General features: G+C 56.2%; 1 long non-coding RNA gene across 6 annotated transcripts; it reads left to right on the top strand.

Moving 5' to 3' along the window:
- The first annotated feature begins 86 nt into the window (after positions 1-86).
- Positions 87-21,872, top strand: LOC136791856 (uncharacterized). 6 transcript variants are annotated; one of them, XR_010834742.1, is made up of 7 exons: positions 133-542; positions 4,654-5,310; positions 5,436-6,021; positions 6,142-6,220; positions 14,097-14,152; positions 14,703-14,753; positions 14,879-21,872. It is a non-coding gene; the product is annotated as an uncharacterized lncRNA (long non-coding RNA). The 6 variants fall into 6 exon arrangements; XR_010834741.1 differs by having other exon boundaries at positions 87-228; positions 5,436-6,220; XR_010834737.1 differs by having other exon boundaries at positions 5,436-6,220.
- Positions 21,873-24,391: the final 2,519 nt, after the last annotated feature.

Here is a 24,391-nt window from a genome sequence, read left to right as displayed (position 1 = left end):
TTGTTTTTTGCCCCTCCCCTCTCCCAGGTGATTGGGTTTGGGTGCTGGGTGGGGCCATATGGTATATGAGCCCCAGGCAAGGCCTGAGGGGGAGCTCCTTCTGCCTGGGCTGCTCTTAGGGGTAAGTGCTTTGTTTTTCCTTCTGTCAGTTGCAGGGTTCTTTGGGTGGGTTGGAGTCTATGGACTGATGCGTACCGGTCTCTACTTGGAAATGCACATCTCTTTGAGGTAAGGGCTAGAAGGATCTGTTAGAGGAAAGCAATCTATATAGTAGGAGGAGGTGTCTTTATTGCATGCAGCTCTTCTTCAGGTGAGTAATTGTTAGAGCGTGTTTATGGATAGGGTGGTAATGTTAGCTTGTGTGTTCTAGGTCCCTTAGGATATTCACAGATTGATTGGGGCTTCCTGTGAGTCTTGGCCTGTATGTCAAATATTATCCAAGTTCCAGCTGTGGTGATAAAGTGATGGAGCAGGGTTTAGGAGAACTGGATCATGGAAGCTCCCTGTGCAAGCATGTATCTGCAAAGAGCAGCAGGAAGCAGGTAGGGTGTAGTCTTTTCCAGGGTTGGGGGCAGTTTGTTATATTTCTGGAGCTTTTGCCTGTGGTTTGGCTGGCTGTGGAGTCTTTAGACCTTGCAGCCTTCTAGATGTTAAGTGCTTGGAATTCATGTCCTAGAGGTATGTTTTGGGAGGGGTTGCTGGCTAACTTGTGTTTGGGAAATGGTGGGGGTACGGTTCCTTGACTGCATAAGCGCAGTATTACCTAGAGAGTGAGCAGGCTCACCTTTTCTATTCGTGAAAGATAAGCCTGTGATCGCGGCGCCTTTTGGCGCGGCGCCGCCCGCCCGCCCGGGCACATTTTGGCGCGGCGCCGCCCGCCCGCCATTTTGGCGGGCACATTTTGGCGCGGCGCCGCCCGCCCGCCCGGGCACATTTTGGCGCGGCGCCGCCCGCCGCCCGGGCACATTTTGGCGCGGCGCCGCCCGCCCGCCCGGGCACATTTTGGCGCGGCGCCGCCCGCCCGCCCGGGCACATTTTGGCGCGGCGCCGCCCGCCCGCCCGGGCACATTTTGGCGCGGCGCCGCCCGCCCGCCCGGGCACATTTTGGCGCGGCGCCGCCCGCCCGCCCGGGCACATTTTGGCGCGGCGCCGCCCGCCCGCCCGGGCACATTTTGGCGCGGCGCCGCCCGCCCGCCCGGGCACATTTTGGCGCGGCGCCGCCCGCCCGCCCGGGCACATTTTGGCGCGGCGCCGCCCGCCCGCCCGGGCACATTTTGGCGCGGCGCCGCCCGCCCGCCCGGGCACATTTTGGCGCGGCGCCGCCCGCCCGCCCGGGCACATTTTGGCGCGGCGCCGCCCGCCCGCCCGGGCACATTTTGGCGCGGCGCCGCCCGCCCGCCCGGGCACATTTTGGCGCGGCGCCGCCCGCCCGCCCGGGCACATTTTGGCGCGGCGCCGCCCGCCCGCCCGGGCACATTTTGGCGCGGCGCCGCCCGCCCGCCCGGGCACATTTTGGCGCGGCGCCGCCCGCCCGCCCGGGCACATTTTGGCGCGGCGCCGCCCGCCCGCCCGGGCACATTTTGGCGCGGCGCCGCCCGCCCGCCCGGGCACATTTTGGCGCGGCGCCGCCCGCCCGCCCGGGCACATTTTGGCGCGGCGCCGCCCGCCCGCCCGGGCACATTTTGGCGCGGCGCCGCCCGCCCGCCCGGGCACATTTTGGCGCGGCGCCGCCCGCCCGCCCGGGCACATTTTGGCGCGGCGCCGCCCGCCCGCCCGGGCACATTTTGGCGCGGCGCCGCCCGCCCGCCCGGGCACATTTTGGCGCGGCGCCGCCCGCCCGCCCGGGCACATTTTGGCGCGGCGCCGCCCGCCCGCCCGGGCACATTTTGGCGCGGCGCCGCCCGCCCGCCCGGGCACATTTTGGCGCGGCGCCGCCCGCCCGCCCGGGCACATTTTGGCGCGGCGCCGCCCGCCCGCCCGGGCACATTTTGGCGCGGCGCCGCCCGCCCGCCCGGGCACATTTTGGCGCGGCGCCGCCCGCCCGCCCGGGCACATTTTGGCGCGGCGCCGCCCGCCCGCCCGGGCACATTTTGGCGCGGCGCCGCCCGCCCGCCCGGGCACATTTTGGCGCGGCGCCGCCCGCCCGCCCGGGCACATTTTGGCGCGGCGCCGCCCGCCCGCCCGGGCACATTTTGGCGCGGCGCCGCCCGCCCGCCCGGGCACATTTTGGCGCGGCGCCGCCCGCCCGCCCGGGCACATTTTGGCGCGGCGCCGCCCGCCCGCCCGGGCACATTTTGGCGCGGCGCCGCCCGCCCGCCCGGGCACATTTTGGCGCGGCGCCGCCCGCCCGCCCGGGCACATTTTGGCGCGGCGCCGCCCGCCCGCCCGGGCACATTTTGGCGCGGCGCCGCCCGCCCGCCCGGGCACATTTTGGCGCGGCGCCGCCCGCCCGCCCGGGCACCGCCCGGGCACATTTTGGCGCGGCGCCGCCCGCCCGCCCGGGCACATTTTGGCGCGGCGCCGCCCGCCCGCCCGGGCACATTTTGGCGCGGCGCCGCCCGCCCGCCCGGGCACATTTTGGCGCGGCGCCGCCCGCCCGCCCGGGCACATTTTGGCGCGGCGCCGCCCGCCCGCCCGGGCACATTTTGGCGCGGCGCCGCCCGCCCGCCCGGGCACATTTTGGCGCGGCGCCGCCCGCCCGCCCGGGCACATTTTGGCGCGGCGCCGCCCGCCCGCCCGGGCACATTTTGGCGCGGCGCCGCCCGCCCGCCCGGGCACATTTTGGCGCGGCGCCGCCCGCCCGCCCGGGCACATTTTGGCGCGGCGCCGCCCGCCCGCCCGGGCACATTTTGGCGCGGCGCCGCCCGCCCGCCCGGGCACATTTTGGCGCGGCGCCGCCCGCCCGCCCGGGCACATTTTGGCGCGGCGCCGCCCGCCCGCCCGGGCACATTTTGGCGCGGCGCCGCCCGCCCGCCCGGGCACATTTTGGCGCGGCGCCGCCCGCCCGCCCGGGCACATTTTGGCGCGGCGCCGCCCGCCCGCCCGGGCACATTTTGGCGCGGCGCCGCCCGCCCGCCCGGGCACATTTTGGCGCGGCGCCGCCCGCCCGCCCGGGCACATTTTGGCGCGGCGCCGCCCGCCCGCCCGGGCACATTTTGGCGCGGCGCCGCCCGCCCGCCCGGGCACATTTTGGCGCGGCGCCGCCCGCCCGCCCGGGCACATTTTGGCGCGGCGCCGCCCGCCCGCCCGGGCACATTTTGGCGCGGCGCCGCCCGCCCGCCCGGGCACATTTTGGCGCGGCGCCGCCCGCCCGCCCGGGCACATTTTGGCGCGGCGCCGCCCGCCCGCCCGGGCACATTTTGGCGCGGCGCCGCCCGCCCGCCCGGGCACATTTTGGCGCGGCGCCGCCCGCCCGCCCGGGCACATTTTGGCGCGGCGCCGCCCGCCCGCCCGGGCACATTTTGGCGCGGCGCCGCCCGCCCGCCCGGGCACATTTTGGCGCGGCGCCGCCCGCCCGCCCGGGCACATTTTGGCGCGGCGCCGCCCGCCCGCCCGGGCACATTTTGGCGCGGCGCCGCCCGCCCGCCCGGGCACATTTTGGCGCGGCGCCGCCCGCCCGCCCGGGCACATTTTGGCGCGGCGCCGCCCGCCCGCCCGGGCACATTTTGGCGCGGCGCCGCCCGCCCGCCCGGGCACATTTTGGCGCGGCGCCGCCCGCCCGCCCGGGCACATTTTGGCGCGGCGCCGCCCGCCCGCCCGGGCACATTTTGGCGCGGCGCCGCCCGCCCGCCCGGGCACATTTTGGCGCGGCGCCGCCCGCCCGCCCGGGCACATTTTGGCGCGGCGCCGCCCGCCCGCCCGGGCACATTTTGGCGCGGCGCCGCCCGCCCGCCCGGGCACATTTTGGCGCGGCGCCGCCCGCCCGCCCGGGCACATTTTGGCGCGGCGCCGCCCGCCCGCCCGGGCACATTTTGGCGCGGCGCCGCCCGCCCGCCCGGGCACATTTTGGCGCGGCGCCGCCCGCCCGCCCGGGCACATTTTGGCGCGGCGCCGCCCGCCCGCCCGGGCACATTTTGGCGCGGCGCCGCCCGCCCGCCCGGGCACATTTTGGCGCGGCGCCGCCCGCCCGCCCGGGCACATTTTGGCGCGGCGCCGCCCGCCCGCCCGGGCACATTTTGGCGCGGCGCCGCCCGCCCGCCCGGGCACATTTTGGCGCGGCGCCGCCCGCCCGCCCGGGCACATTTTGGCGCGGCGCCGCCCGCCCGCCCGGGCACATTTTGGCGCGGCGCCGCCCGCCCGCCCGGGCACATTTTGGCGCGGCGCCGCCCGCCCGCACATTTTGGCGCGGCGCCGCCCGCCCGCCCGGGCACATTTTGGCGCGGCGCCGCCCGCCCGCCCGGGCCATTTTGGCGCGGCACATTTTGGCGCGGCGCCGCCCGCCCGCCCGGGCCATTTTGGCGCGGCGCCGCCCCGCCCGGGCACATTTTGCCCGGGCACATTTTGGCGCGGCGCCGCCCGCCCGCCCGGGCACATTTGTCTCAGATGGAGCTAACGAGCAGCTGAGGTAAAGGAGCTGGGATGAGGGAGGTATTGTAGCAGGTACGCTGTGGCTGTGCGGTGCCTCAGGGTGTGCTTTTTCTCTTGTCTCTGCAGGTGCCTAGTGCAGTCTTGGACAGGGAAATCCCCGTGTCACGGAGCAGTGAGGGAAGGTGAGCGTGTTGTCAGCCTGGTCGTCCCTTAACCGAAGTGAAGGGATGTAGTGGGTTTATGTGGCAAGGTTTTGGTAGCAGTGGGCTCTAGGGGTGGCTTCTGTGGGAAGAGCCTAGAAGCTGCCCCACGTTAGGTATGGGCCCCACTGCCGAGCGGAGCCAATAAGTGATGTTGTTTGCGCGTCTGTGAGAGCATATTTAAGAAAGGAAAAAAAAAACCACACGCTGTGCCACGCAGCAGCTGGGAGAGCAAGAGGAGTGAGGAACAGCCTTGCAGGCGCCAAGGTCAGTGAATAAGGAGGGGGAGAGGTACTCCAGGCGCCGGAGCAGAAGTCCCCGGCGGCCTGTGCCGAGGACCATGGTGAAGCAGGCTGAGTGAGAGAGTGATTGTGGTGGAGCTCGGTTGCCCACCCCAGTAAAACTACCACAGGGGAAGACGTTCAAGTGTTTCCCTCTGAGGGTCTGAGGTGAGGCTGTTTGGGCCAGAGGAGCGGTGTGGCAGGTGGTTGCTTGCGAATACAGTGGTCATTTTGTCCTTTAGTATTCCCAGGTGGCATGGGTGATGGTGGCTGGTCCTTTCGAGCTTGGATCTAACTTCCAGGTACAGAGGCAAGTGGACTGCTGTTTTGAAATGATAACATTAAATATGGGGTCACTTCTGTTGTTGAGGGATGGGTGCTAATGGTGGCAGCTGAATGTTTATCTTCTGTGTTTTTCTTTGTTCAGGCGGAAACGCAGTGTGCGATAAAGGATGTCATGAGCCGAGCTGCCTCTGGAGTGACTCTGGTGGGCGATGAAGAGATGTAGCAGTTGCTTTTGGGGTGCGGTTGTCACTGCAGTTATTTTACGACATCAAATAGAGTAAAATTCCAGTTTGCCTTTTTGAGGTGCTGTAAGTGGCTAAAGAGAACAGATGGAAGCATCTGCTCTGTGGGGTAGGTAAGCTGCTGAGGTAAAGGAGGGGATGAGAGTAACTGACCTAAGGGTGCTGTGGCTTTTGCTGCTGTGGTTGCTTTCTCTTCTGTTTCTCAGGTGCCACAGGCAAGGTGGACTGTGATAGTCTTCAGAATAGGAGCAAAGCAGGTCACTTGAATGCTGCCTGGTTCCTGAGAAAGGGGTTGTAGAGGAGAGAAGCTTTCAACATGCAAAGCTGAAGCAAAAGCATAGGCATTGCTGCTTCTAGAAACACCCCGGTTCTCTTGTCTGCACTCTGCATGGTGTTGAGCTAAAATGCAGATGAAAAAAAAAACCACAGCTGCTGCTTTGTCCTGCTCTGTCTACTTTGTTGTTTTTTGCCCCTCCCCTTTCCCAGGTGATTGGGTTTGGGTGCTGGGCAGGGCCAAATGGTATATGAGCCCCAGGCAAGGCATGAGGGAGCTCATTGTGCCTGGGCTGCTCTTAGGGGTAAGTGCTTTGTTTTCCCTTCTGTCAGTTGCAGGGTTCTTTGGGTGAGTTGGAGTCTATGGACTGATGCGTACCGGTCTCTACTTGGAAATGCACATCTCTTTGAGGTAAGGGCTAGAAGGATCTGTTAGAGGAAAGCAATCTATATAGTAGGAGTAGGTGCCTTTATTGCGTGCAGCTCTTGTTCAGGTGAGTAATTGTTAGAGCATGTTTACGGATAGGGTGGTAATGTTAGCTTGTGTGTTCTAGGTCCATTAGGATTTTGACAGATTGATTGGGGCTTCCTATGAGTCTTAGCCTGTATATCAAATATTATCCAAGTTCCAGCTGTGGTGGTATAGTGATGGAGCAGGGTTTAGGAGAACTGGATCATGGAAGCTCCCTGTGCAAGCATGTATCTGAAAAGAGCAGCAGGAGGCAGGTAAGGTGTAGTCTGTTCCAGGGTTAGGGGCAGCTTGTTATATTTCTGGAGCTTTTGCCTGTGGTTTGGCTGGCTGTGGAGTCTTTAGACCTTGCAGCCTTCTAGATGTTAAGTGCTTGGAATTCATGTCCTAGAGGTATGTTTAGGAGGGGTTGCTGGCTAACTTGTGTTTGGGAAATCGTGGGGTACGGTTCCTTGACTGCAGAAGAGTAGTATTACCTAGAGAGTGTGAGAAACACTGCATAGCCAATAACTTAGGCTCAGGCGAAGATCTCAGTGAAGTAGTAATTTATTCTCGATTGCAATGGCGGGCGCCCCACAAGCAGGAGAGCGCACCTACTGGTTCCAAAACACAGTTTATATACTTTTTGATGACAGGACCCTCCCGTGTTTCCCCAGTGGAGTGGGTAATCCAGGTTCACAATCTATCTGATGCTTCACAGACAATGCCTGGCCTTCAGTTTCCGGCCTGTTTTTGAGATGGTAATGTGTTCTCCCCTTATCTGGCTTGACTTAACATAGTGATTTTTACCTGATTGCTCTAAGGAGTCTGGTTGTCTGCATTTTACGAGGTCACCTGCTGAGGTTTCTTATCACTGTAAACATATCTCAATACCACATTCTTTCCTTCTAAACAATGTAACACTGCAAAAACAACATTTCTATTGCCACAATTCCCCCCTTTTCTCTTTTTATAATTTGTTGATTTTTGCAAAATTTTTCTCTAAGATGTAATTTGGTAGATGTCTTCCTCTTCTTCACTTTCTTTGCTTTCCATTTTCTCTAATATCATCATCTTATCTGAGTAGGGTGGTGGATCCATGGTCATTTGTTTCAAAAGTGCAGTTTCAGTTAACTGCTGGACAAGTCCCCTTACACAGGGGATAATGCAACAACCTTGACTGTAGTAGCAGGAGTTTTGACAGCCACTGGATGTAAATATGGACACTACCATCCCTTTCCATTTACCAAACCAAGATTCCAACCATCCTGTGATGGAAGTGTCTGCTCCTGAGTTTTCTGCCAATTCATTTTCAAGGGTGGTAAGCCCTTGCAATGCTCTAGTTACTGTGCCATCCGGGGCAGTATTGTTAGGGATAAAAGTACAACAACGGTTGCCCAGCATCACGCACACACCACCTTTCTCCGCAAGAATCATATCTAATGCTATTCTCTTTTCCCAAGCCATTTTGCTGGTGGCATCTGGTTGTTCAGTGATTCCTCTTATCGCATCTCTTGTATAGTTCATGAATCTCTGCTGATTATAATAAATATAATTAATCCAATCCACATTTTTATTAATTGTTACCCACCAGAACAGTGACTCAAACCCTGCAGCAATTTGATTCCTGGCTTTATGTTCATCAGGAAATCCTCTAGGCACCCCAATAGAATCTATGTACGCTCTATCATCAAATGATACTCCTAAGCTTCTTTTACTTCTTCTGGGTATTTGGGATGTTTCTCTTTCAAATGCCAGGGTGAAGGGTATAGGTAATTGAACAAGTGCACAAGTGCCTTCCCAGTTAGATGGCAGGGTGGACCGTAAGATCTTCCCTCCACAGTACCACCAGAGATCTGCCCTGGGGATCTCAAGTCTTGAATAGTTTCCCATCAAGTCCTCGGTAGCATTCAAGGTCCTCGTGCACAAGGCAAATTCTCCCAGATGCCGGGTAGCACTCACACCCTGCCGTGAGAGGCAAGCTGTACGGTTACCTATAGCTGTGGAGAATACAGGGGGAGCCCTGATATTGCTATCATGCAAGGAAGGGAACAGCAAAGAGAGAGACTTACAGGCCTCATTTCTCCAGGCAGTCTTTTCTTGGTACAGTGCAATCATACATCGCATTCCCTGGGAATCCTTGGTCCACCCCAATGGGCAGGGCATTATCTGGGCAATCGGTCATCCCGAGGCACAAGCATAGCAATTGCTATGGTTGAGACTCTGGACAGGATATTTGACCCATTCTATCCAGGCATTCACATCCCCATACCCTGTTTCAATCTCAAATGTTTGAACTGCTGCGTTTCAAAGAGGGCCTCCTGTTTTCTCTCCTGTTTTCTCCTTGAGTTTCTCCCTTTCTCTGATGGAAATAGAGGATCGTTTCCATACAGCTATTCTCAATCTGGCTGTTGGGTCTCTCCCAGTTATTTGTTCTCTCTGCTCAATTGTCGTTGGGCATTTAAATCTCCACAAGCTAACACCTCACAAGCACCAAACATGACAGATAGTGGTACATAACCCTCTGTCACATTCACCCCTATTTTGACGGGGTATCCCATCTTACTATTATCTGGTCGTGCCTTTTCCAAGTTGCCAATTGACCAAGGCTTTCTCTGAGGCCTACAATCATTAAAAACAAAATTAATAATTGATTTTTCCCTGTCATTATTTTTAAACCTTAGGTTTCCAAATAATTATCAATACAAAGAATAAGATATACACTACTACTATAACAAACCCCCCCTTGGGAACACTTCAATTCGCTATAGGTCTGTCCTTTCTCTCAATCACAAGTCACACTCATTAGTTACCTGTGAAAATAAAAGGTTAGTTTACAATTGCAAGCTCTTATCCCGCTCAGAGTCCACTATGAGATTTTTCTCTTCGATTTCAGCTTCCAACAAGTCTTCTGTAGGAACAGCTTCCCAGGTACTAGGGTCGACGGATGCCTTCACTCAAGTATAGTGAGTCCAACCTTTTCCCGCAGTTCCTATGGCTGTTTCAGTGGTTAGTAGTACTTGGAAGTGTCCTTCCCATTCGGGCCGGAGTTGATCCTTTCCAGGTCCGAATCAGGACCCAATTTCCCACGGGTCCTGAGAAATGACAAAGAAGAGGACAACCCCAGAATACAGTTCTTAAGAAATCTCTCTCGTTTCGAATTGTGGTATCTCATCCCTTCTGCCCAGATAGGGTAATCCGAACAGCATCTCATACGGTGAAATTCCTATATCGTTTCTTGGTGCTGTTTGAACCTGTAGGAGTGCTAAAAGTAAACATTTTACCCAAGGAAGTTGGGTTTTTAACACTAATTTAGTTAACTGCTTCTTTAATGTCTGGTTCATTCGCTTTACATTCCCAGAAGAGGAGGGGTGCCTGGGGGTGTGAAAATCCCACTCAATCTCTAAGACCTGCATTAACCCTTGCAGTACTTGTGAAGTAAAATTACTTCCTTGATCTGAATCAATGTTTTCAGCTATCCCATATCTAGGGACTATTTGCTCCAGTGATACCTTAGCCACCGTGTTTGCAGTGGCAGATACAGAGGGGAAAGCTTACACCCATCCAGTCACGTGGTCAATTAGGACAAACAAGTACTTAAATCTCCCTCCTTTAGGTAACTCAGTAAAGTTTACCTGTATACTTTGTAAAGGTCGAATCCCTGGCTCCTGTCCCCCTCTAGGTGAGTTACAAATGACCTTTTTATTTGCCTTTTGACATGTGGTACATCCTGTGCATATTTGCTTCACTAAAGTGTATATTCCTACACAGACATACTTTCTTAGCACAACATCACACATTGCTTGCATCTCCCAGTGACTCTCTTGATGTAAAACATCATATTTGCCTCATTGGTGCTTTATTCAGCATTTCTCTCCCATCAGGGAGTATCCATTTTCCCTCAGACTTCGTGGCTCCTGATTCGTTAAAGAAATCTCTCTTAAAACTTTTTAGTTCTTTCTTAGTTTTCAACAATTCCCTGAAAACTCTCTCGATTTATTCTCCGTTTTCCCTCAGACATTAGATGCCTTAAATACCTGACTTCTCTTTCTACATACTGTAATTTATTTTTCAATACTCCCAAGCCCTGCTTTCCCAGAAAGTTGAATAGCTTGTTAGTAGCTTCCTTCACAACTGTTTTCTCCTGTCCTGACAATAAACGATCATACACATTTTGTAACAGAAATTCCTCCTTGGGAGGTTGGAATTGCTCCAAAATCTGTTCTAGAACTTTGCCCAAATTAATCGGTGGCCCTGTAAACCCCTGAGGTAAAACTGTCCATATGTATTGTTGCTTCCGCCCCCGCTTCAGAGTCTTTCCAGTCAGAGGTGAATATATCTTTGCTGTCAGGGCCTGAGAGCACTCCATTAATACCACTGTTATTCCAGTCTAACAATTTACTATTTGAATGCCCAATTTCATCATCAAATCCCTTCCCAACAAGTTAGTCCCTGCCTTGGGTACATACAATAATTGCCCAGAGATCATCTTATCCCCTAGTCTCAGCTTGGTATCCCCCAAAGGTGGCACTGTTATCCCAGCCCCTTCTACCCCCATCACTTTTTAGGGTTTCATTAGTTAATTTAATCCCTGATACTTTACAGGCCAGTAATGACCTAGCTGCCCCAGTGTATTGGGTTTGATGGCAAGGTTTGGGGGGGGCTGCAGTGACAGCCCCCCACGTGGAGAATCCAGAAACCTCCCCGTAGCAGATAAGGGACAATTTCATCCGGCCCCAGAGGGGCCCACCGCTGCCCAGAGCCAAGCCATGAGCAACACAGTCTGTGCCTCTGTGAGAGCACATCCACGAAAACAAACAAACAAACAAAAACCTGCTGCTCAACAGCAGCTGGGAGAGCGAGGAGCGAGAAACCTCCCTGCAGACACCAAAGTCAGCACAGAAGGAGGGGGTGGAGGCGCTCCAGGTGCCGGAGCTGAAGCCCCCTGTGGCCTGTGGAGACGCCCCTGGTGGAGCAGGCTGCCCCCCCCGTCCCCCCCCCCCCCCTTCTCGATACTTGGGAAACTGACCAAACACCACAGCAAATATACCAAAACTTCTAGACTGTTACTTAGATAATGCCTACATCCTCTTTCCCTGCTCATTCAACTTTCCCAACTCATTCAAAAAACAGCTCTGTCAAACATTACATCCTACACCTTTAACACCTTCAATAACCCTTTTTAACACTTCTTATCTTTCTCCAGCCTGTACTTTCACCAAAGTCTCAGTCATTAGCCAACTTAATTCCATACCTTTCTCCCTCATCCCATTTTCCTTCTCTCCTCCTTCTTCCACTCCGGATATTCCTACCTGAAGTAGCCAGCCTGCCCACACTTAAAACATCCCATCAAAGCCTGTCCCTGCTAAGATTCAGGCCGCAACACGGGTAGCTTTCCTTGCCTGCCATTCCTTCATTTCTCTTCCTCTCTTTTCCATCCTGGCCCTGACTCCCCCTGAAGATTTTCTTCCTCTTTCTCCAACCCTCTGCCTGACTACTTGCTACACTGTCAATACCATTAGTTTCACTCTCTGCTTTTCCTTCTCATCTCCCCTCTTGACACACACGTTCAGGGCCTCCCACAGGAGGGCCCCCCAGTGACTGTTCACTACATCCCCCCCACCTTCTGGAGCATTTTCTGTGTATCTTGCCAGGCTTCAATCACAAAATGAACTTTCAAGAGTCCTTGGGATACCGGGTCCTCAGGATTCATCCCCAAGTACTTTCTCATTCTGACCCCAAGTCTCTCATATGATTTCTGTGTTGCACACTAAGATTATTCCAGCCAGGATCGGCAAGTGGTTATTTCTGCCTTGCCGGTATTACCCCTGGTCCTGGAGGATGAGTTCTTTCCCATTTTTGTATAGCAGCTCTCCTCCTGATCATTCCCATTTCTTTCCCTGTAAACAACATATTTATATACATAATTCCCCCCCCCCAGAGTATAAGTTAGGTCCTAGGAAACTCCTAACCTCTCTGCTGGTAAGGAGGGGGGGAAGTTCACTTAAGAGGATACACGGTTAGTGTTAGTACTGTTAGTATCAGGGAAGGCAAAATTCTCAGTACCTCTTCTACCTTGTTCTAATTCTTGCCAGAGCCTAGAGTACGCTCTTCTCTAGGGACAGTGTTAATTGCAGTCCCTGTCTCCTTTCCTGGAGCGGCTGCTGCTGCCACTGGTGCAATATTAGGATTATAGGGAGCATAACTTGGCTCCTCCTCCAAAAAAAAGGAATCTTATTGTTTACACGTAAATTTAAAGCCTGAATTTTTATCAGGCCTGTATTTTGGCCAAAATACTGCTGTTTCCTTAATTGGTTCTTTTGTCCAGACTAATACACAATATTTAACCATATATTTTTTTTTTATCATCTCCTCTAATTTTGAGATTATATTTTCAATTTCTTATCATTCTTCAGGAAGAACTTTCGGTAGGCACTCCCCCAGGGATATTTCCCTGTCCCCTGGAACTCATATTTCCCATTTTTCCTAGCCCTTGTCAGTGTGCTGCTACAGAAATTTTCCTCCTGCAGGGTACCACACACTAATGTTCCGATTCTGGAAAATGGGGGTGTACTGCCAAGCACTTCCCCGTGCAAGGGCTACCGCACACCTATGAGTTTACCAGTTTCCCTGGTGTACTTCCAAGCACTTCCCTGTGCAAGGATTACTGTACACCAAATTTCCCTGGTGTACTGCCATGCACTTCCCCGTGCAAGGACTACCGCACACCAAATTTCCCTGGTGTATTGCCAAGCACTTCCCTGTGCAAGGGCTTACCATACACCAAATTTCCCGAGACTCTTCCTTTCTCTCCCTTATCTCACGCTTCGTCCGTCTCTGGCCGCGACCCTCGTGGAGCTACGGAACTGCAGATCAGGACTCCACAGTTGCTTCGTACAAAAGTACGTCTCAATCACACATCACACAGAGTCTCACCCGACCCCCAAGGCAATACTTAATATTTCTTACCTTGGTCTGTGCACAGAGTTACTGGATCAATTCTTAAACCCGGAGTGCCTACCTTCTTCCCTTCCCCACTACTTCATGGATCCTGCCTCTTTATTCAGTCTCGGGCCCTCTGTCAGCTCTCCGCAGTCCGCCACCATCGATGCACAGGACCGCTGAAATCAGCGGGGCATGCCTTCCTGCTGCTGCGGCGGTGGGGCTCCCCGGTAGGTGACTGGCTCCCGGACGAGCCCCCAAATTGTGAGAAACACTCCGTAGCCAATAACTTAGGGTCAGGCGAGGATCTCAGTGAAGTAGTAATTTATTCGCGATTGCAATGGCAGGCACCCCACAAGCAGGAGAGCGCACCTACTGGTTCCAAAGCACAGTTTATACACTTTTTGATGACAGGACCCTCCCGTGTTTCCCCAGTGGAGTGGGTAATCCAGGTTCACAATCTATCTGATGCTTCACAGACAATGCCTGGCCTTCAGTTTCCGGCCTGTTTTTGAGATGGTAATGTGTTCTCCCCTTATCTGGCTTGACTTAACATAGTGATTTTTACCTGATTGCTCTAAGGAGTCTGGTTGTCTGCATTTTACGAGGTCACCTGCTGAGGTTTCTTATCACTGTAAGCATATCACAATACCACATTCTTTCCTTCTAAACAATGTAACACTGCAAAAACAACATTTCTATTCCCACAAGAGTGAGCAGGCTCACCTTTTCCATTCATGAAAGATAAGTCTGTGATCGCAGCGCCGCCCGGGCACATTTGTCTCAGATGGAGCTAACGAGCAGCTGAGGTAAAGGAGCTGGGATGAGGGAGGTATTGTAGCAGGTACGCTGTGGCTGTGCGGTGCCTCAGGGTGTGCTTTTTCTCTTGTCTCTGCAGGTGCCTAGTGCAGTCTTGGACAGGGAAATCCCCGTGTCACGGAGCAGTGAGGGAAGGTGAGCGTGTTGTCAGCCTGGTCGTCCCTTAACCGAAGTGAAGGGATGTAGTGGGTTTATGTGGCAAGGTTTTGGTAGCAGTGGGCTCTAGGGGTGGCTTCTGTGGGAAGAGCCTAGAAGCTGCCCCACGTTAGGTATGGGCCCCACTGCCGAGCGGAGCCAATAAGTGATGTTGTTTGCGCGTCTGTGAGAGCATATTTAAGAAAGGAAAAAAAAAACCACACGCTGTGCCACGCAGCAGCTGGGAGAGCAAGAGGAGTGAGGAACAGCCTTGCAGGCGCCAAGGTCAGTGAATAAGGAGGGGGAGAGGTACTCCAGGCGCCGGAGCAGAAGTCCCCGGCGGCCTGTGCCGAGGACCATGGTGAAGCAGGCTGAGTGAGAGAGTGATTGTGGTGGAGCTCGGTTGCCCACCCCAGTAAAACTACCACAGGGGAAGACGTTCAAGTGTTTCCCTCTGAGGGTCTGAGGTGAGGCTGTTTGGGCCAGAGGAGCGGTGTGGCAGGTGGTTGCTTGCAAGCACAGCGGTCATTTTGTCCTTTTGTGTTGCCAGGTGGCATGGGTGATGCTGTCTACTCCTTTTGAGCTTGGATCTAATTTCCAGGTACAGAGGCAAGTGGACTGCTGTTTTAAAATGATAAAATGAACTATGGAGTCACTTCTGTTGTTGAGGGATGGGTGCTAATGGTGGCAGCTGAATGTTTATCTTCTGTGTTTTTCTTTGTTCAGGCGGAAACGCAGTGTGCGATAAAGGATGTCATGAGCCGAGCTGCCTCTGGAGTGACTCTGGTGGGCGATGAAGAGATGTAGCAGTTGCTTTTGGGGTGCGGTTGTCACTGCAGTTATTTTACGACATCAAATAGAGTAAAATTCCAGTTTGCCTTTTTGAGGTGCTGTAAGTGGCTAAAGAGAACAGATGGAAGCATCTGCTCTGTGGGGTAGGTAAGCTGCTGAGGTAAAGGAGGGGATGAGAGTAACTGACCTAAGGGTGCTGTGGCTTTTGCTGCTGTGGTTGCTTTCTCTTCTGTTTCTCAGGTGCCACAGGCAAGGTGGACTGTGATAGTCTTCAGAATAGGAGCAAAGCAGGTCACTTGAATGCTGCCTGGTTCCTGAGAAAGGGGTTGTAGAGGAGAGAAGTGTTCAATATTCAAAGCTGAAGCAAAAGCATAGGCATTGCTGCTTCTAGAAACACCCCAGTTCTCTTATCTGCACTCTGCATGGTGTTGAGCTGAAAACCAGATGGGAAAAAAAAAAAAGAAAACCACAGCTGCTGCTTGTCCTGCTCTGTCTACTTTGTTGTTTTTTGCCCCTCCCCTCTCCCAGGTGATTGGGTTTGGGTGCTGGGCGGGGCCAAATGGTATATGAGCCCCAGGCAAGGCCTGAGGGAGCTCATTGTGCCTGGGCTGCTCTTAGGGGTAAGTGCTTTGTTTTCCCTTCTGTCAGTTGCAGGGTTCTTTGGGTGGGTTGGAGTCTATGGACTGATGTGTACCGGTCTCTACTTGGAAATGCACATCTCTTTGAGGTAAGGGCTAGAAGGATCTGTTAGAGGAAAGCAATCTATATAGTAGGAGGAGGTGCCCTTATTGCATGCAGCTCTTCTTCAGGTGAGTAATTGTTAGAGCGTGTTTACGGATAGGGTGGTAATGTTAGCTTGTGTGTTCTGGGTCCCTTAGGATTTTGACAGATTGATTAGGGCTTCCTGTGAGTCTTGGCCTCTATGTCAAATATTATCGAAGTTCCAGTTGTGGTGGTAAAGTGATGGAGCAGGGTTTTAGGAGAACTGGATCATGGAAGCTCCCTGTGCAAGCATGTATCTGCAAAGAGCAGCAGGAGGCAGGTAAGGTGTAGTCTGTTCCAGGGTTAGGGGCAGTTTGTTATATTTCTGGAGCTTTTGCCTGTGGTTTAGCTGGCTGTGGAGTCTTTAGACCTTGCAGCCTTCCAGATGTTAAGTGCTTGGAATTCACATCCTAGAGGTATGTTTTAGGAGGGGTTGCTGGCTAACTTGTGTTTGGGAAATGGTGGGGTACGGTTCCTTATTTGGGCGTTCTATTTTAATCTCTAGATATATCAAGGCATTTGCGTAACTGTCCAGAGGATTCACAAAGAGCCTCAGTATGCATGGCAAGGGCCTTGACTGCATAAGGGCAGTATGAGGAAGAGGCTGAGCAGGGTCACCTTTTTCATCTGTAGAGGATAAAAGTCTGTGATTACCGCTGCTGGGGCTGCTGTGAATTCATGGCCGTGTGGCCTTTGTGGACGTGAGGGTGTGGCCTTTGTGGACGTGAGGGTGTGGCCTTTGTGGACGTGAGGGTGTGGCCTTTGTGGACGTGAGGGTGTGGCCTTTGTGGACGTGAGGGTGTGGCCTTTGTGGACGTGAGGGTGTGTGTTTTTCCGGCTCTGGTCTCTGTGCTTGAGACCTCTGCAAGGAGCTGTACTGTTTGCGTGTCCATCGTGGGCGTGGCCTTCTCTCTGTTTCTTGTAGGCCTTGTCATGGGCATGGACTAAGCTGGAAACTTGAAAGAGGCACGAGGGTGAGCGGATGGCAGTGTGGGCCCTGACTTGGTGGGTGCATTGTTAGTCTGTTTGGCCTGTTGGGCAGGCTTTGCAAGCACTTGTGACAGCATTGTGCATCTCCTGCTGTGTTCCCGAGGGGCGTCAGCGGGTCCAGTTCCTGAAATGCTGAGCCATGAGCATAGCCTTTTGGTTTTCAGATAGCCTACTCAAGTGTGTGATTTTTTCCTGTGAGTGATGTTATTTCATGGAACTGGTTTTTCTTTTTTGGTGTGTCATCTGTGGTGCTCCTAGATTTTTCTTCCTATGTAAAGGAAAGGTTTAATGCCAGCTGAAGATGATCAGCTACTTGCTTGGTCCTATTGTCCTCTCAATATTCAAAGCTGAAGCAAAAGCCTGGGGATTGTTGCTTCTAGAAACACCCCAGTTCTCTTGTCTGCACTCTGCATGGTGTTGAGCTAAAAACCAGATGGAAAGAAGACAAAGAAAAACACAGATGCTGCTTGTCCTGCTCTGTCTACTTTGTTGTTTTTTGCCTCTCCCCTTTCCCATGTGATTTGATTTGGGTGCTGGGCGGGGCCAAATGGTATATGAGCCCCAGGCAAGGCCTGAGGGAGCTTCTTCTGCCTGGGCTGCTCTTAGGGGTAAGTGCTTTGTTTTTCCTTCTGTCAGTTGCAGGGTTCTTTGGGTGGGTTGGAGTCTATGGACTGATGCGTACCGGTCTCTACTTGGAAATGCACATCACTTTAAGGTAAGGGCTAGAAGGATCTGTTAGAGGAAAGCAATCTATATAGTAGGAGGAGGTGTCTTTATTGCATGCAGCTCTTGTTCAGGTGAGTAATTGTTAGAGCGTGTTTACGGATAGGGTGGTAATGTTAGCTTGTGTGTTCTAGGTCCCTTAGGATTTTGACAGATTGATTGGGGCTTCCCGTGAGTCTTGGCCTGTATGTCAAATATTATCCAAGTTAGAGCTGTGGTGGTAAAGTGATGGAGCAGGGTTTAGGAGAACTGGATCATGGAAGCACCCTGTGCAAGCATGTATCTGCAAAGAGCAGCAGGAGGCAGGTAAGGTGTAGTCTTTTCCAGGGTTGGGGGCAGTTTGTTATATTTCTGGAGCTTTTGCCTGTGGTTTGGCTGGCTGTGGAGTCTTTAGACCTTGCAGCCTTCCAGATGTTACGTGCTTGGAATTCACGTCCTAGAGGTATGTTTTAGGAGGGGTTGCTGGCTAACTTGTGTTTGGGAAATGGTGGGGTACGGTTCCTTATTTGGGGGTTCTATTTTAATCTCTAGATATATCAAGGCATTTGCGCAACTGTCCAGAGGATTCACAAAGAGCCTCAGTATGCATGGCAAGGGCCTTGACTGCATAAGGGCAGTATGAGGAAGAGGCTGAGTAGGGTCACCTTTTTAATCTGTAGAGGATAAGTCTGTGATTGCCCCTGCTGGGGCTGCTGTGAATTCCTGGCCGTGTGGCCTTTGTGGGCGTGAGGGTGTGGCCTTTGTGGGCGTGAGGGTGTGGCCTTTGTGGGCGTGAGGGTGTGGCCTTTGTGGGCGTGAGGGTGTGGCCTTTGTGGGCGTGAGGGTGTGGCCTTTGTGGGCGTGAGGGTGTGGCCTTTGTGGGCGTGAGGGTGTGGCCTTTGTGGGCGTGAGGGTGTGGCCTTTGTGGGCGTGAGGGTGTGGCCTTTGTGGGCGTGAGGGTGTGGCCTTTGTGGGCGTGAGGGTGTGGCCTTTGTGGGCGTGAGGGTGTGGCCTTTGTGGGCGTGAGGGTGTGGCCTTTGTGGGCGTGAGGGTGTGGCCTTTGTGGGCGTGAGGGTGTGGCCTTTGTGGGCGTGAGGGTGTGGCCTTTGTGGGCGTGAGGGTGTGGCCTTTGTGGGCGTGAGGGTGTGGCCTTTGTGGGCGTGAGGGTGTGGCCTTTGTGGGCGTGAGGGTGTGTTTTTTTCCGGCTCTGGTCTCTGTGCTTGAGACCTCTGCAAGGAGCTGTACTGTTTGCGTGTCCATCGTGGGCGTGGCCTTCTCTGTTTCTTCTAGGCCTTGTCATGGGCATGGACTAAGCTGGAAACTTGAAAGAGGCACGAGGGTGAGTGGATGGCAGTGTGGGCCCTGAGTTGGTGGGTGCATTGTGTTAGTCTGTTTGGCCTGTTGGGCAGGCTTTGCAAGCACTTGTGACAGCATTGTGCATCTCCTGTCATGTTCCCGAGGGGCGTCAGCGGGTCCAGTTCCTGAAATGCTGACCCATCAGCATAGCCTTTTGGTTTTCAGATAGCCTACTCAAGTGTGTGATTTTTCCTGTGAGTGATGTTATTTCATGGAATTGGTTTTTCTTTTTTGGTGTGTCATCTGTGGTGCTCCTAGATTTTTCTTCCTATGTAAAGGAAAGGTTTAATGCCAGCTGAAGATGATCAGCTACTTGCTTGGTTGTATGGTCCTCTCAATATTCAAAGTTGAAGCAAAAGCCTGGGGATTGTTGCTTCTAGAAACACCCCAGTTCTCCTGTCTGCACTCTGCATGGTGTTGAGCTAAAAACCATATGGAAAAAAAAAAACCACACCTGTTGCTTGTCCTGCTCTGTCTACTTTGTTGTTTTTTGCCCCTCCCCTTCCCCAGGTGATTGGGTTTGGGTGCTGGGCGGGGCCATATGGTATATGAGCCCCAGGCAAGGCCTGAGGGGGAGCTCCTTCTGCCTGGGCTGCTCTTAGGGGTAAGTGCTTTGTTTTTCCTTCTGTCAGTTGCAGGGTTCTTTGGGTGGGTTGGAGTCTATGGACTGATGCGTACCGGTCTCTACTTGGAAATGCACATCTCTTTGAGGTAAGGGCTAGAAGGATCTGTTAGAGGAAAGCAATCTATATAGTAGGAGGAGGTGCCCTTATTGCATGCAGCTCTTCTTCAGGTGAGTAATTGTTAGAGCGTGTTTCTGGATAGGGTGGTAATGTTAGCTTGTGTGTTCTAGGTCCCTTAGGATTTTGACAGATTGATTAGGGCTTCCTGTGAGTCTTGGCCTCTATGTCAAATATTATCCAAGTTAGAGAGTTAGAGCTGTGGTGGTAAAGTGATGGAGCAGGGTTTAGGAGAACTGGATCATGGAAGCTCCCTGTGCAAGCATGTATCTGAAAATAGCAGCAGGAGGCAGGTAAGGTGTAGTCTTTTCCAGGGTTAGGGGCAGTTTGTTATATTTCTGGAGCTTTTGCCTGTGGTTTGGCTGGCTGTGGAGTCTTTAGACCTTGCAGCCTTCCAGATGTTAAGTGCTTGGAATTCACGTCCTAGAGGTATGTTTTAGGAGGGGTTGCTGGCTAACTTGTGTTTGGGAAATGGTGGGGTATGGTTCCTTATTTGGGCGTTCTATTTTAATCTCTAGATATATCAAGGCATTTGCGTAACTGTCCAGAGGATTCACAAAGAGCCTCAGTATGCATGGCAAGGGCCTTGACTGCATAAGGGCAGTATGAGGAAGAGGCTGAGCAGGGTCACCTTCCTCATCTGTAGAGGATAAGTCTGTGATTACCCTTGCAGGGGCTGCTGTGCATTCCTGGCCTTTTGGCCTTTGTGGACCTGAGGGTGGTTTTTTTCTGGCTCTGGTCTCTGTGCTTGAGACCTCTGCAAGGAGCTGTACTGTTTGCGTGTCCATCATGGGCGTGGCCTTCTCTCTGGTTCTTGTAGGCCAGGTCATGGGCATGGACTAAGCTGGAAACTTGAAAGAGGCACGAGGGTGAGCGGATGGCAGTGTGGGCCCTGAGTTGGTGGGTGCATTGTTAGTCTGTTTGGCCTGTCGGGCAGGCTTTGCAAGCACTTGTGACAGCATTGTGCATCTCCTGCCATGTTCCTGGGGGGGCGTCAGCGGGTTCTAGTTTCTGAAATGCTGAGCCATGAGCATAGCCTTTTGGTTTTCAGATAGCCTACTCAAGTGTGTGATTTTTCCTGTAAGTGATGTTATTTCATGGAACTGGTTTTTCTTTTTTGGTGTGTCATCTGTGGTGCTCCTAGATTTTTCTTCCTGTGCAGAAAGAAAGCTTTAATGCAGGCTGAAGAAGATCAGTTACTTGCTTGGTTGTATGGTCCTCTCAATATTCAAAGCTGAAGCAAAAGCCTGGGGATTGTTGCTTCTAGAAACACCCCAGTTCTCTTGTCTGCACTCTGCATGGTGTTGAGCTAAAAACCATATGGAAAAAAAAAAAAACCTACACCTGTTGCTTGTCCTGCTCTGTCTGCTTTGTTGTTTTTTGCCCCTCCCCTTTCCCAGGTGATTGGGTTTGGGTGCTGGGCGGGGCCAAATGGTATATGAGCCCCAGGCAAGGCCTGAGGGGGAGCTCCTTCTGCCTGGGCTGCTCTTAGGGTAAGTGCTTTGATTTTCCTTCTGTCAGTTGCAGGGTTCTTTGGGTGGGTTGTAGTCTGTGGACTGATGCGTACCGGTCTCTACTTGGAAATGCACATCTCTTTGAGGTAAGGGCTAGAAGGATCTGTTAGAGGAAAGCAATCTATATAGTAGGAGGAGGTGCCCTTATTGCATGCAGCTCTTCTTCAGGTGAGTAGTTGTTAGAGCGTGTTTCTGGATAGGGTGGTAATGTTAGCTTGTGTGTTCTAGGTCCCTTAGGATTTTGAGAGATTGACTGGGGCTTCCTGTGAGTCTTGGCCTGTATGTCAAATATTATCCAAGTTAGAGCTGTGGTGGTAAAGTGATGGAGCAGGGTTTAGGAGAACTGGATCATGGAAGCTCCCTGTGCAAGCATGTATCTGAAAAGAGCAGCAGGAGGCAGGTAAGGTGTAGTCTTTTCCTAGGTTGGGATGGGCATGCACCGCAGTGAGTCCGGAGAGTGCCCTGCTAGCACTGGGCATGCACCCCGGGGAGTCCGGAGAGTGCCCTGGCCGCACTGGGCATGCACCCCGGGGAGTCCGGAGAGTGCCCTGGCCGCACTGGGCATGCACCCCGGGGAGTCCGGAGAGTGCCCTGGCCGCACTGGGCATGCACCCCGGGGAGTCCGGAGAGTGCCCTGGCCGCACTGGGCATGCACCGCGGGGAGTCCGGAGAGTGCCCTGGCCCCTCTGGGCATGCACCGCGGGGAGTCCGGAGAGTGCCCTGGCCCCTCTGGGCATGCACCGCGGGGAGTCCGGAGAGTGCGCCGGCCCCGCTGGGGCTGCACCGCGGGGAGTCCGGAGAGTGCGCCGGCCCCGCTGGGGCTGCACCGCGGGGAGTCCGGAGAGTGCGCCGGCCCCGCTGGGGCTGCACCGCGGGGAGTCCGGAGAGGGCGCCGGCCCCGCTGGGGCTGCACCGCGGGGAGTCCGGAGAGGGCGCCGGCCCCGCTGGGGCTGCACCGCGGGGAGTCCGGAGAGGGCGCCGGCCCCGCTGGGGCTGCACCGCGGGGAGTCCGGAGAGGGCGCCGGCCCCGCTGGGGCTGCACCGCGGGGAGTCCGGAGAGGGCGCCGGCCCCGCTAGGGGCTGCACCGCGGGGAGTCCGGAGAGTGCGCCGGCCCCGCTGGGGCTGCACCGCGGGGAGTCCGGAGAGGGCGCCGGCACCGCTGGGGATGCACCCCGGTGAGTCCGGAGAGGGCGCCGGCACCGCTGGGGAGGCAGTGCAGTGAGTCCGGAGACTGCAGTGGTACCAGAGGGGATGCAGTGCAGTGAGTCCGGAGAGTGCACTGGCACCAGAGGGGATGCACCCCGGTGAGTCCGGAGAGTGCACTGGCACCACTGGGGATGCAGTGCAGTGAGGCCGGAGAGTGCCCTGGCACCACTGGGTATGCACCCCGGTGAGTCCGGAGAGTGCACTGGCACCACTGGGGATGCAGTGCAGTGAGGCCGGAGAGTGCCCTGGCACCACTGGGGATGCAGTTCAGTGAGTCCGGAGAGTGCACTGGCACCACTGGGGATGCAGTGCAGTGAGTCCGGAGAGTGCACTGGCACCACTGGGGACGCATTGCAGTGATTCCGGAGAGTGCACTGGCAGCACTGGGGATGCACCCCGGTGAGTCCGGAGAGTGCACTGGCACCACTGGGGATGCAACCCGGTGAGTCCGGAGAGTGCACTGGCAGCACTGGGGATGCAACCCGGTGAGTCCGGAGAGTGCACTGGCAGCACTGGGGATGCAGTGCAGTGAGTCCGGAGAGTGCCCTGGCACCACAGGGAATGCAGTGCAGTGAGTACGGAGAGTGCACCGGCACCACTGGGGATGCACCGCAGTGAGTCCAGAGAGTGCACCGGCACCACAGGCGATGCACCGCAGGGAGTCCGGAGAGTGCGCCGGCACCACAGGCGATGCACTGCAGGGAGTCCGGAGAGTGCGCCGGCACCACAGGCGACGCACCGCAGGGAGTCCGGAGAGTGCGCCGGCACCACAGGCGACGCACCGCAGGGAGTCCGGAGAGTGCGCCGGCACCACAGGCGACGCACCGCAGGGAGTCCGGAGAGTGCGCCGGCACCACAGGCGACGCACCGCAGGGAGTCCGGAGAGTGCGCCGGCACCACAGGCGACGCACCGCAGGGAGTCCGGAGAGTGCGCCGGCACCACAGGCGACGCACCGCAGGGAGTCCGGAGAGTGCGCCGGCACCACAGGCGACGCACCGCAGGGAGTCCGGAGAGTGCGCCGGCACCACAGGCGACGCACCGCAGGGAGTCCGGAGAGTGCGCCGGCACCACAGGCGACGCACCGCAGGGAGTCCGGAGAGTGCGCCGGCACCACAGGCGACGCACCGCAGGGAGTCCGGAGAGTGCGCCGGCACCACAGGCGACGCACCGCAGGGAGTCCGGAGAGTGCGCCGGCACCACAGGCGACGCACCGCAGGGAGTCCGGAGAGTGCGCCGGCACCACAGGCGACGCACCGCAGGGAGTCCGGAGAGTGCGCCGGCACCACAGGCGACGCACCGCAGGGAGTCCGGAGAGTGCGCCGGCACCACAGGCGACGCACCGCAGGGAGTCCGGAGAGTGCGCCGGCACCACAGGCGACGCACCGCAGGGAGTCCGGAGAGTGCGCCGGCACCACAGGCGACGCACCGCAGGGAGTCCGGAGAGTGCGCCGGCACCACAGGCGACGCACCGCAGGGAGTCCGGAGAGTGCGCCGGCACCACAGGCGACGCACCGCAGGGAGTCCGGAGAGTGCGCCGGCACCACAGGCGACGCACCGCAGGGAGTCCGGAGAGTGCGCCGGCACCACAGGCGACGCACCGCAGGGAGTCCGGAGAGTGCGCCGGCACCACAGGCGACGCACCGCAGGGAGTCCGGAGAGTGCGCCGGCACCACAGGCGACGCACCGCAGGGAGTCCGGAGAGTGCGCCGGCACCACAGGCGACGCACCGCAGGGAGTCCGGAGAGTGCGCCGGCACCACAGGCGACGCACCGCAGGGAGTCCGGAGAGTGCGCCGGCACCACAGGCGACGCACCGCAGGGAGTCCGGAGAGTGCGCCGGCACCACAGGCGACGCACCGCAGGGAGTCCGGAGAGTGCGCCGGCACCACAGGCGACGCACCGCAGGGAGTCCGGAGAGTGCGCCGGCACCACAGGCGACGCACCGCAGGGAGTCCGGAGAGTGCGCCGGCACCACAGGCGACGCACCGCAGGGAGTCCGGAGAGTGCGCCGGCACCACAGGCGACGCACCGCAGGGAGTCCGGAGAGTGCGCCGGCACCACAGGCGACGCACCGCAGGGAGTCCGGAGAGTGCGCCGGCACCACAGGCGACGCACCGCAGGGAGTCCGGAGAGTGCGCCGGCACCACAGGCGACGCACCGCAGGGAGTCCGGAGAG

Source organism: Anser cygnoides, chromosome 13 (assembly GCF_040182565.1).
Source record: "Anser cygnoides isolate HZ-2024a breed goose chromosome 13, Taihu_goose_T2T_genome, whole genome shotgun sequence".
NCBI classification, from domain to species: Eukaryota; Metazoa; Chordata; class Aves; order Anseriformes; family Anatidae; genus Anser; species Anser cygnoides.
The sequence above is the reverse complement of the archived record's forward strand: the minus strand, read 5'-3'. Positions and strand labels throughout refer to the sequence as shown.